This window comes from Suricata suricatta, chromosome 9 (assembly GCF_006229205.1).
Source record: "Suricata suricatta isolate VVHF042 chromosome 9, meerkat_22Aug2017_6uvM2_HiC, whole genome shotgun sequence".
NCBI lineage: Eukaryota > Metazoa > Chordata > Mammalia > Carnivora > Herpestidae > Suricata > Suricata suricatta.
Window position 1 is genome coordinate 9,679,404 of NC_043708.1, and position 11,856 is coordinate 9,691,259.

The 11,856-nt window shown below is 54.7% G+C and overlaps 1 long non-coding RNA gene across 1 annotated transcript in view; it reads left to right on the forward strand.

Annotated features, from left to right (window-relative positions):
• Window positions 1-6,865, forward strand: part of LOC115301554 — an 8,417-nt gene extending 1,552 nt beyond the window's left edge. The window contains exons 2-4 of the long non-coding RNA XR_003913157.1: window positions 2,369-2,469; window positions 3,673-3,800; window positions 6,209-6,865. This is a non-coding gene — a long non-coding RNA (uncharacterized LOC115301554). The remainder of the gene's footprint in view (window positions 1-2,368; window positions 2,470-3,672; window positions 3,801-6,208) is intronic.
• The last annotated feature ends 4,991 nt before the right edge of the window (window positions 6,866-11,856 follow it).

Below are 11,856 nucleotides of genomic sequence, written 5' to 3' on the forward strand. Positions count from 1 at the left end.
AGCCCCTAGAGGCTCCTGCCCAAGTCCCCACATCCGGAGCTGATGCTCCCTGAGGCCAGTAAACACTGGCCAGAGCTTTATATACTGCAAAGAGACACGGAGGGCCTCACGCTCATTCTCCAAACCCTCCAACCGTATTATAGGACTCCTCCGAGTACCCCTGTTCCACAGAGGAAGAAACTGAGGCACACAGTGATTTGTTCAGGTTCGCTCAGCCGGGAACTGGCAGACCTGAGACCTGGACGCCAGGCCTGTCTGAGTTGGGAGGCTCCTTACTGCTTCTCATGGGTTTCTTCCTGAGGCTTCGCCCTGCAGAGACGTGCCAGCCCAGGGAACAAGCGAGAGCGTAGGTTATGAACTCAGACATGCCCACGTCAGCCCACCAGGGCCGCATCCCCTCAGCCAGACCCCTGAAAGCTGGGTGTGCCAGGTAAACTCAGGCAGCTGAGGCCCTGGATGAGAGCTGGGCTTCCGGTTAGGCAGCTGGCCCGAAGAACATTGTTTCAATGGCTAGTTGAGTGGCGGCCTAATTTCTTCTTCCACCAAGACTGCATTTTGTATACGGAGTCACTCTCTGCCTGTACGCCTGTCGCCCTGTCAACGAACTCTTTCCTTCCTGCCTTGGTCCCTGTGAGGATCCTAATGGCCCTTGTGGACCTCTCTTCTCCAGCAGGCTCCCTGAACCACAGCAGAGGTGCTGGGGGTCTAGGAGACCCTGAGAAACACCAGGGAGTCAGATGAGGGGGCTTTGAAGTGACAGACGTGGCTTCACATCTTAGTTGTGACAATTACCATCTGAGTGACCTCTCTGAACTTCAGTTTCCTCCTGTGTCACTGGAGGGACCGAAATCCCAGGTCATCATTGATGGCCAACTTCCTGGAAGAGGCCAAGTTAACAGGTGGGAGTGCTTCCCATCCCCCCCAGCCCCTCCCAGCCCCAGGGCTCACCTGTGGTCAGCATTTCCATTCGTGAGAGTCGTCCCCTTATTCTCAAGTGAGGAAACTGAAGCTGAGCAGTGCAGTGGCTTCCCCAAGCAAGCTGGTGACTTAGTGCCATGGTGGGGACTAAAATCTTGACTCCCCTGACCAGGGCTCCCACCCCCTCTTTCAATCATGCCCTTGACTAAGAGGAAAAGGCAGAATTCTCCTCTGAGCGCTCGGCCTTGGCCTCAAATGGCCACAAGAGGGCGTCGTGGGAATTCCTCTGGGTCTCCTGTGTTTCCCAAGGAAGGAGCCTCTCAGTCTGGCTGTCTCAACCTTCCTGGCCCCCCAGGACCGGCAGCCCAGGGCTCCTGCCCCTCAAGAACTGTGACCAACTCCCCTGTGCACACTCCAGCACCTTGAAGGTATCCCAGAGTCCCTGCTCCTTCTTGCCCCGTCTCCACCCTCCACACCCTCATCCCAGGATTATCTATCCCCCTTTTCCTGGGTAGATGTGGGACCCTTGGAAACCCTATGTTGTTTTTGTCAACAAGTGGTTCACACTGGACTTCAGGGTCCACCCACATTCCCATCCATCTATCCACAAAATCTGCTCAGCCCCTGCCGGGTGGGAGGAGGGCGGAGGGGACCCATCGGACACATCGGACTCATGCTACCTTGCTTTTCCATGAGTCATTTTCAGGTCCTTGTATGAGGCCTGTTAGAATCAAAGGCAGGAGGAAGACAAGCCAGGCCACCCTGGAGGCCGTCTCTGAGCTCCTAGAAGATTAAAGTCTGCAAAAGTGACCCCAGGCAGCTGTGGTCACACCGCCCCCCACGCCCAGAGGGTGCTGGGCAGGAAGAGCTCTGAGTCTGGGGCGAATAGCACTGTTAGGACGTTAGCATTGCCAGGTCCCCCCTCTCCATCTTGTCAGACAACACAAATGACAAGCTACTTCCGAGTTTCATTCTCCAAACAGGGTCCTCCTGGTCTGGGGTGAGAGTGGAGTTGCAGGGGAGCCCCCTGCAGGCTCCGGCAGCCCCTGCCCTGGCCCCCAGCCTCAGAGGACAGCTCTAGACATCACAGAGAGCGCATTCACGTTCTAGAAGCTGTGGTTTTGTCTTTTCTCCTTGCCCCGCTGTGTGTAATCAGGGTTGTCAGTAATTCCCTGTTTCCCCCAAACTCACACTTCTTCTTAGAGCTCCTGCTTCCTGAAGACAAGCCAGCTTTGGGAACCTCTCGGGAGGCTCTGGTTGCTCCCCCAGGAGCCCCACTGTCCCCAGAGCCTGGGCTCTGGGTCCAGGATCAAGGGCTCAGCAAGGGGGGCAGGGGCTTCCCTCTCTGGCCAAGGAGAAGGTGGGGCAGCTCAGCTGTCGGTTCACGTGCCTACCACGCTCCCTTTCTAGACCCCTTTCTTCTGACAGCTGCCTTAAATACCCATTTTAGCCTGATTCCAGCTGGACTTGAAGATTGAGACGATGGGGCGGGGGAGTGTCAGAATCGCCTAGTAACACCCAGCGCGGTCAAGGATGTGGAGAGAGTCACACGTAAGCATTGTTGGTATGAGTGTAAATTGGTATTGCCTTTTTGGAGGGTGTGGTGGCAGTATCTGCAATAGGTCAGGGCGCCTGGGTGGCTCAGTCGGTTAAGCCTTCGACTTCGGCTCAGGTCATGATCTCACGGTTTGTGGGTTCGGGCCCCGCGTCGGGCTCGGTGCTGACAGCTCAGAGCCTGGAGCCTGTCTTCAGATTCTGTGTCTCCCTCTCTCTCTCTCTCTCTCTCTGACCCTCTCTTGCTCAGGCTGTCTCTTTCTCAAAAATAAATAATAAAAAAATTAAAAATTAAAAAAAATAAATTTGAAAAGTATGCAATAGGTCTGCCCTTAGACTCAGCAAATCCACTTCCAAGAGTCAATGCTACAGGAATGTGTGCACCTGGGCACACACAGAGTTGTGCCCGAGGATGTTTGCGGAACTGTTGTTTACAGCCACAACAGACAAGCAAGAGCAAAGACAAACAGACAAAGACTTAAAATGTCCACAGGACTGTACCGAATGTTTCATAGCCACCAGAATGTCCCAAAGCTGCAGGTGCTGACTTAGCAGGAAAGACTTCAAGATGGGCAGTTTCATGAAAAAAATCAAGTTCAGACTTAGGTGTACAGTACGACCCCATTGATGTGAAAAATGAAAAAAAGTGGGGGCACCTGGGTGGCTCAGTCAGTTGAGCGTCCGACTTCCGCTCAGGTCATCATCTCAGTTTGTGAGTTCGAGCCCCTCGTCGGGCTCACTGCTGTCAGTCTGTCAGCACAGAGCCCACTTCAGATCCTCTGTCCCCTTCTTTCTCTGTCCCTCTCCTGATCGCACTTTCTCAAAAAAATGAACCATTTTTTTAAATGTTAAAATTTTTTAAAAATTTAAATTTAAATTAAAACAAAAAGAAGAAAAAGTAAGTAAAAGAGAAGGCATGGGGGAAGTGTGGGAGGAAGGCCCCCCAAACTGATAACAGTGGTGATTTATGAAAGGCTGTGGAATGGGAGAGGCTTCCAGGGGATTTCATTTTTGTAATTTGTAAGCTTCCATTTAAATTTTTTCTCAGTGAGCACATATGTGCATATCATGATTCTGTCTCAAACATTTATATTTGGTTTTGCTCAGCATAGTCCTGCTCGGAACCTTTGAAGTAGGTTGACAGTACGTATAATCATTCAACCAGCAGACATTTCTCACCTGAGTCTCCGCTCCACACAGCTCGGAGCTGGGGCCCGAGGACAAGAGACCCCGTCTCCACAGAGAAAGACACATGAGGGGAAAAGGACCTTACAACACGACAGAAGCTGTGACAGGCTTTTCACAGGGACAGCGGGAACAGGAAGCAGGTATGATCCGTTCCCCTGGGTGAAATCAAGGGAGGCTTCTTGGAGGAAGTGGTGCTTAGTAGTCTTGGAGATGATTGGGGTGTATCAGCTGCATCGGTGGGAGGAGTGGGGGGGGTCTTGTGGGGAAAAGCTTTGTAGGAGAAGAGACGTGAATGTCTGGCACATTTCGGAGGTCCAGTGGCAAGGTGACCGGATGAGAAGGGGCAGGGCAAGGGCAGAGGCAGGTCTGACCTCCACCGACGGTCACTCTGAAGTGCAGGGACTCAGCCGGCTGCCAGCAGGGGGCGCCGAACCTCTTCAAACCGCGGATTCTGGAGTTCACACCTCGGTGCTCCCGAAGCCTGGGCTCTGGGTCTTCCGTGCTCCGTAGTTGGCCACTCCCTCCTCCCTCCTCCCTCACAGGCCAGGGGAGGACTCTTACCACAGCGGCCCGACAATATCACATGTCCTGCCCTGATGCCCTCTCTGTCCCCAGCCCCTCCATGGCCTCAGGTCCCCTGGAGAAGCAGGTTAAACCAAGAGCAGGTTCAGCTGCGCCAGCCCTGGCTTGGACCTCAGTGTTTTCAAGCATTTTAGGCAGAAAGAGGGGCTTGTCGCTGCTGGGAACGCACTTGACATGTGGAAACACAGCCCACACCCATCCCCACCGGCATGGGGTCGGGGGTGGGGCAGCTTGTCCTTAGTAAAATCTCAGGTGCACACGAGCGTCGGGGACGTCAGTACCAAGACAGTGACGGGGATGCCTTTTCTTGACCCAGCGTGTCTTAGAGAAGATTCTTCCCGATCCCTCCTCCCACAGAGATGGGGACTGGGGTGCAGAGATGGCCCGGGCCCAGGGAACCGCGCGCCCTGGCATCGGCACCCTACGCATGGAGGGTGGGCAGCCTGAGGGTCAGCTGAGCGCTCCAGATGCCCAGACAATCTAGTGCCATCTGATGCCCTCAGGGTCGGGCAGGCTAGCAGGGGTGGTACTCCCGAGGCGCCCCCTGGTGGAGGACAGGTGGCATCCCCACCCCCCTTTCCTCCTAAATGCACAGCCCCAAGGGCAGTTTTCCCACTACCTGCCTCCCCCTGGGCCTGTGTAGGGATTCCAAGGTCAAGGGTAGACTAGGGGTGGAGGTCACTCTGCAAGAGAGTCATTAGCCTGCAACATACTGGGGCCTCTAGCAGGGTGTCAGCCCCCAATGGGGAGAGAGGGAGGTTTGGCCCAGTGGGGGTTGAGAGGGTAGGCTGGAGGCAGGGAAGGGAGCAGCTAGCAGCCCCCCTGGGCAGGGAGGACCACTGGCAGGTGGGGTGACTCACCTGCAGGAGAGCCGGCACTCAGGACAAGAGTACGGGAGGGGAAGGAAGGCAGGCAGGGAGGCTGGGCCCCGTGCTCCCGCCTGCAAACCCTTCCTCCTGGAAGGAGCCCACCCACCGCGGCTCAGGGCCCTGGAGATGCAGGGGCCGCAGAGCCCACACCACCCCTCGGAGACCTGCAGGCCCCTCCTCACAACAGCTCCAGAGGCCATGCTGCCTGGGACGCCAGAGGTGAAAACCAAGGGCAGCCTGTCCGCTTGCAGTTTGCTCGCACTGATCGGCCACCCAAGCAGGGGTCACTTGTGAGCTGGGGACACACCACAGAGGCTGCAGGGCATGTCTGTCATGTGTTAGGACTCACAGCAGCTATTTTCAGCCCCTGTACCAAGGACGTTTGGCTTTCCTGAGTCATCTCTGATTTGGTGGCGAGCCTGACGCTGGCAGGGGGGACATCACCACGGGCAAAGATGCATGAGAAAGGAAGGTGGCACATGTCCACTTCTGGGTGGACTGTTCACGGCACACGCTGTCCGAGGTTGAGCCTCAGATCCCAGATTCTGGGCCCGCCCCACCTCTGGAGCCCCCCTCGGGCCCCGCATACACACATTCTCCCCGGCTCCGTTCCCCCCAAGCTGCAAAAAGAACAAAGAGTAAAAAGTGATTCTCACCCTCTTCCCTGCTCCAGCCTCCTGGGTCCCCTCCCTGGAGGCGGCCTCCATCTCCAGGGCCTGGCGGGTCCTTCCAGAGATGGTCCGGGCCACTCCAGGCTGCTGGGCATAGACAGTCTGCGATTCCTTCCTTGGTGTATATGCATTTACCCACAGATGGTAGCACACTCCGTCCGCGCCCGGACCACCGGGTCAGTCCACGTCAGTGTGTAAATGAGCTCCCGTGTTTTTTATCAGTTGCATAAAGTCAGGCTCTTAACTGGCACCCCCCAATTCCGGTCTCCCCCACCTGCAGCCAGAGTTGGTTTCCAAAGGCGTGGCTCTGCCGCAGTCTTTAACTGCCCCTAAGGAACCTACTCCTTGGAAGGTGTATCATCAGTAAATTGTAGCTACTAGTATTTAAAGCACCAGAGTTTGTGAATGGTTTCATTTTTTTTCCAGAAGGAATGACAGCGGTTGTAACAGTATTGCTCTAATAAGACCAGAAAAGGGTAGGAATCTTTCGGATGCATGGAGTAGACCTAGCGCTGGACTCTCTTAAGTGAAAGCGGAGACTTGTCGGCTCTGTAAGCTGAGGAGTTGAGAGAGCCAGCTGGAGGGATGGCGGGCTCCAGAGTGCCCGTGACATCATCGGGGCCAGGCTGGCCTTCGATTCTTCCCCATCCCCCAACTCCAGGCTTAAGCCCCAGGACTGACGTGTGGCAGGATGAGCACCAGCTCTGTCCCCACCTTGTCTCAACTTCCGGGTCTGGGAAGTAAGAATGAGAATCTCCTTCCCAGAAGTCTAAGTGACATCTCCCTTCGTCTCTGTAAGAGCTGGGCAAGGCTACCCTGCAATGGTGACTAGCCCCATAAGTTATGTTCTGTTACAGTGTGTTCTGTATATTACATTGTAGCATGTTGTGTTATATATGTTGTGTAACAGGATTTTGTTATATGACTGTAAAACTACATTTCACTTCCGTGTCCTCTCCGCGGCAGACACTCCCGGTCTTTTCTCCATCATGCTGTCAAGGATTCTGGTTCGTTCCATCCTGTGGCCCACCATCCTCTAGGGCAGGAGTCTGTAACTTTTTCTGTAAAGGGCCAGATGGTAAATATTTTAGGCTTTGAGGATCTTTGTTACGTAGACGTTGTTTTCTTTTCTTCCTCCCCCTCCTCCTCACCCTCCTCCTCCCACCTCCTCCTCCCTCCTCCTTCTTCTTTGCCTTCTTCTTCTCCTCCTCCTTTTCTTTAACCCTTTAAAAATATAAAAAACATTCTGAGGCACCTGGGTGGCCCAGTCAGTTAAACATTTGACTCTTGGTTTGGGCTCAGGTCATGATCTCCTGGTTCATGGGATCGAGCCCTGTGTCAGGCTCTGTGTTGACAGCATGGGGCCTGCTTGGGATTCTCTCTCTCCCTCTCTTTGCCCTTCCTCCATTCATACTGGCTCTTTCTCAAAAAAAAAAAAAAAACATTACAAAACTTTTAAAGATATATAAGAATCATTCTTAGCTGTGGGTCAGGCAAAAATTCTGTCCCACAGACCACACTTGGCCTTAGCTGGCTGCCCCTGCCCTAGAGCCTTGTCATCTGCCCTGGGCAGTGGAAGGGAAAAGAAAACTTGTAGCTGACACTCCTACTTCGAAGCCTCGGGCCAGCAGCTGCAGGGTCTCTTTGCCTCCTGCTGGTGACGCAGCCCCAGTCATGGCCACACCGAGCCTGGCATCCGCGCAGGAAGGGCAGGAGCCAGGGTTCCAGTCTCACTGGCTTTCAGGTCGCATGATTATTATTTAATGAATTGGTGGGTGTATCAGTTAGTTTTTGCTGCATAACAAAACTCTCTTAGTTTCTCTAGGGCCACTGTAACAAGGAACCCCAGAGTGGGTGGTTTAAAACCATAGAAATGTATTTTCTCACCATTCTGGAGGCCGGAAGTCTGACCCCAAGGTGCCAGCAAGGCAGTGCTCCCTGTGAAAGTTCTGGATGATAATCCTTCCCTGCCCTCCCCTAGTTTCTGGGGATGCCTTAGCTTGTGGCCCCATAACGTGGCCTTCTCCCTGTGCCTCCTCCATGTTCCTGTCTCCAGAGCTCCCTCTCCTTTCTCTTAAGGACATCAGTCATTGGATTTAAAGCCCACGCCCGGCGGGTATGACCTCATCTTAACTTGATTACATCCGCAAAGGCTCTACTTCTCAATAGGGTCACGTTCACAGATACAGAGGGTTAGAGCTTCAACATACCTTCTTGAGAGGCACAACTCAACCCATTACACAGGCCACTCAGCCTTCCCACTCCAGAATCCCCACCCTTCCCACGCCCCAAGTTATGTGTGCCACGTGCGCGGCCCACCCTCGCTAGAGGTCCCTGACCGCCGCAGGTGCACGGCGCCACCTCGGTCTCGGCGACAGAGTCCACTGGTTGTACTCGCTCCCAAGTAGTGAGCAGTCTGTCGCTGGAGGTGTAAAAGCCAGACTGGGCTTGGAAGGCACTCAACTGAAGGAACTTAACTCACTTTTACTAACAGGCTACAGGCTGCTGCCAAGAACTGACATGATTGCAGCCCCCAGGGTGATAAACAAAAAAAACAGTGGTCTCAAAATGTGGTAGGTGCACCTGTGGGAGGGGAAAGCACCAAAGGCTAAAGGAAGTCAGAGGTGGGAGAGAGAAACGTGGTGGGGAAGGTTTTGGTGGGGGGTACACCAAATGCATTAGATGGGGGGTTCAGAGGCGGGTCTGGGCCGCACAGACACGGATGACACGTTCGACACTGGGGGTCAGTAACAAAGGCCCAGGGAGTGGACGGGCCCTGAGGAAAGGGGGGTGGGGGAGCGCAGGGACAAGAGGGGGAGGGCAGGGACAAGAGGGGGAGGGCAGGGACAGGAGGGGGAGGGCAAGGACAGGAGGGGGAGGGAAGGGTGAATGGAGGGAGCCACAGGAGGAGCTAAAGGAACAGAGTTCAAGACAGGGAACAAAGCAAGGGGAGAGGGACAAGTACAGCACAATAGAAACAAAGCACAAATGACCCCGTGTGTTTCCAGTGAATTCAGAAATGCATGCAAATACATTTGGAATGGACTCAGGGAACACGTGACAAACTGCCAACAGTGGGGGGGGTCACTGGGGTAACGAGGGGTGGATGGGGGGCTCTATCTAACTGGAATGTTCTGACTTTTAAATATTTTTATTTTTTAAAAATTTTGTAATGTTTTATTTATTTTTGAGAGAGATAGAGAGACAGACAGACAGACAGTGCGAGCAAGGGAGGGTCAGAGAGAGAGGGAGACACAGGTCCGAAGCAGGTTCCAGGCTCTGAGCTAGTTGTCAGCACAGAGCCTGATGCAGAGCTCGAACCCATGAACCTTGAGATCATGATCTGAGCCGAAGTCGGACTCTCAATCGACTAAGCCACCCAGGCGCCCCTACAGCCTCATCTTTCAATTATGCTTTAATTCGGACATCTTTGAGAACGAGGCCAAGAGGAGAACCACGCAGGTTTTAGCCTGTTTTTTTGTCCCTTCCCAACAAAGCCGACGGAGCACATTCCATCGCTCCCCAAATCCTGGTCTTGAAAAAGAATTATGTGGGCCCTATCGACATGTCATCAGTCGTCCCTAGAAATCACACAGAAGACTGTCAGAGCTGAGAGGATTCCCCAGAGATCTCATCCAGCCTCTTCACTGACAAGCGGAGAAACTGAGGCCCAAAGGAGCCCTAACTTGCTTGGAGCCAAGCCGGACCCAGTTCACGGACTCGGGATTTCTAAGCCTGAATCCGATGGAGAAAGCACCTCAAGTGGATGTTGGAGCCTCCGTGGAGCCATCTTGTCACCATAGTAAGTGGAGGGGCCTTTGCCACTCAGGTGGGGGACATCCTGGGGCTGGGGCGGGTCAGGCCCGCTCACCCCTTCCTCCTAGGTACCTGCCTGCAGTTCCCAACACCGCCACCAGGTGGCCCCAGGCATTGCCAATCACAGCTTCCCCATTCCAACAGCCTGGCTCCACTCCCAGGGGCAGTTAAGTGCTCAGTGCTCTGTGCTCCTCGCCCTCCTCCCTCACTGTAAATTTGATCAGCTGGACACTGAAAAGTCAGGTTATATAGTCTTGGGAGGGGCACAGGGGCTGGGGGAGGTGAGGAGGTCTCCTGAGCATGTCTCTCCTTTCTCTGAGCCTGTGAACAAGTGAGTAACTAGTCATCTGCCGCATAGACTTATGATGATAATGATGCACAGCCCCGTGGGAAGGGCTGTCGAGAAGTTTCAACACACCAGACTGTGAGTCAGATCCCCCGGGGAGCGCATTAATAAGCACAACCCCGGGGGCCACCCGTAGAGGGTCAGATGCAGAAGGCTCAGGGCAGGTAAATCTGCAGCCAGGCCCCTCCCTCCTCACAGGCAAGCCAGTGGTGGAACTGTGTCTGCCCAGTCACCTGAATGCAGGCCACCGGTGAGGGGAGGAGGGGTCCGGACCCTCCACCCTGGCCCAGAGCTCTCTCTTGGCACCGTGGCCATCTCCCCACCGTGACACCTGCCACGCCAGGGACCCCAGTCTGGTAGGGGGAGGCCATGGAAACTGCCGCAGTCCTGCCTGGAGAGCCACGACCTTGCAGTGGGACGTGACAGTCCATGAGGGGCGCAGCGTGACAACGTTACCAGCCACTGCCCAGAGCCTGGCGCTTGCCGGGGACTGACTCTGCGAAATGAAAGCAGATTTCAAGTCATTCCTATAATGACTTGAAATCAGTCTCATCTAGGATTTCTAGAATGTTCTGGGGGATACAGTTAGCACAACCACACAGACAACCAGGTCCAACCCATGGGCATGTGTCTTGCTGAGGCTGCCCTGGAACAGTGGAAAAGACAGATTCTTTGTGCCTTGGGGGCTTAAGGAATGGCTTCTTGGAAGAGAGGGCATTTGAGCTGGGTCTTCGAGGAGGCAGGAGGACTCTCCAGGAAGAGAGGGTGTGTGAGAAAGGCACCGGAGGCCTGCAGAGGGCTGGGAAAACTACAGATATTTGGATATTTGGATAGGGCCAGGAAGAGCTGTGGACGGTGGGTGGAGGGGTGGGAGTCCTCAGGGGCTGTTCTGGAAGGCGTGTGCCTTGGTCACAAGTGCTCCAGGGTGGTCCCTGGGGCAGGTGGACCTGAGCTGTGGCCCCGGAAAAGGGCTGGCGAGCAGGCCAGGGAAATGGCAGGTGTCAGCTCTCCAGGACCTTTCCCTCCACAGCAGCGGGCAGGATGGATGGAAGAGGAGCCGGTGAGGAGGTGGCCACAGGCCCGGGGGTGCAGGGACCTGCTCTGGGGTGAGCGAAATGAGAGGCAGCTTCACTGAGACTCCCTGGGCCACAGAGGGGTCAGCGGAGCACGCAGCACAGCATAATGGGAACCAGCTCACAGCCTGACTGTGGACAAGTCCCTTCTCTCTCAGCCTTAGTTTCTTTACGTAGTGAAAAAAGGTGGGGGAGGCGGCCTCCAAAGGCCCTTCCAGTGTGGGCCTTCCAGACGTGTCTAACTAGGGTGTATCTTCATTCCTTAAGGAAAGCATCAGCTAACAAGAATGATGGGGGCATCTCTTCGGCACATGGCTCACTTCTGGACATGCCTTTCACACTGTCCGGAGAGTCTGTTCATGTGATTCCAGTAAGGGCTGCTGCATCCAGTTGCACAGGCTATGCACCGCAGAACTCCAGGCACTGTGATCTCTTTAGAGTAGGATGGCACCGTGGACGTGTATACACAGAGTGCTGGAATGCCTAGTTCCGGAAGCCTGGAAACCATCCCCTAATGTGATTGAAGACAGTCAGGAATCAGGAAACGAGGGCCTGAGTTCTAGGCTGACCTGCCGTGTTACACAGCAAAGCTGTCACCTCTCTGGGCCTCTGTCCCTTTCTCTGTGAAGTAACCTGACAAGCAGCCTCTGAGGCCTTGTCCAGTGACGGTCTTCCCACCGCCGGAACCACTCACCTCTAAGGGACATGGAGCAGCTCCCCCACCCCCACCCTCCAGGCTGATCCAAAGGTCCTGACCACTGCCAAGGTCCTCGGCAGACTCCAACATTGAAAGACTCTCCTTGGCCCATCTCTGACCTTCCCAAGAACCGAGAGTTTTG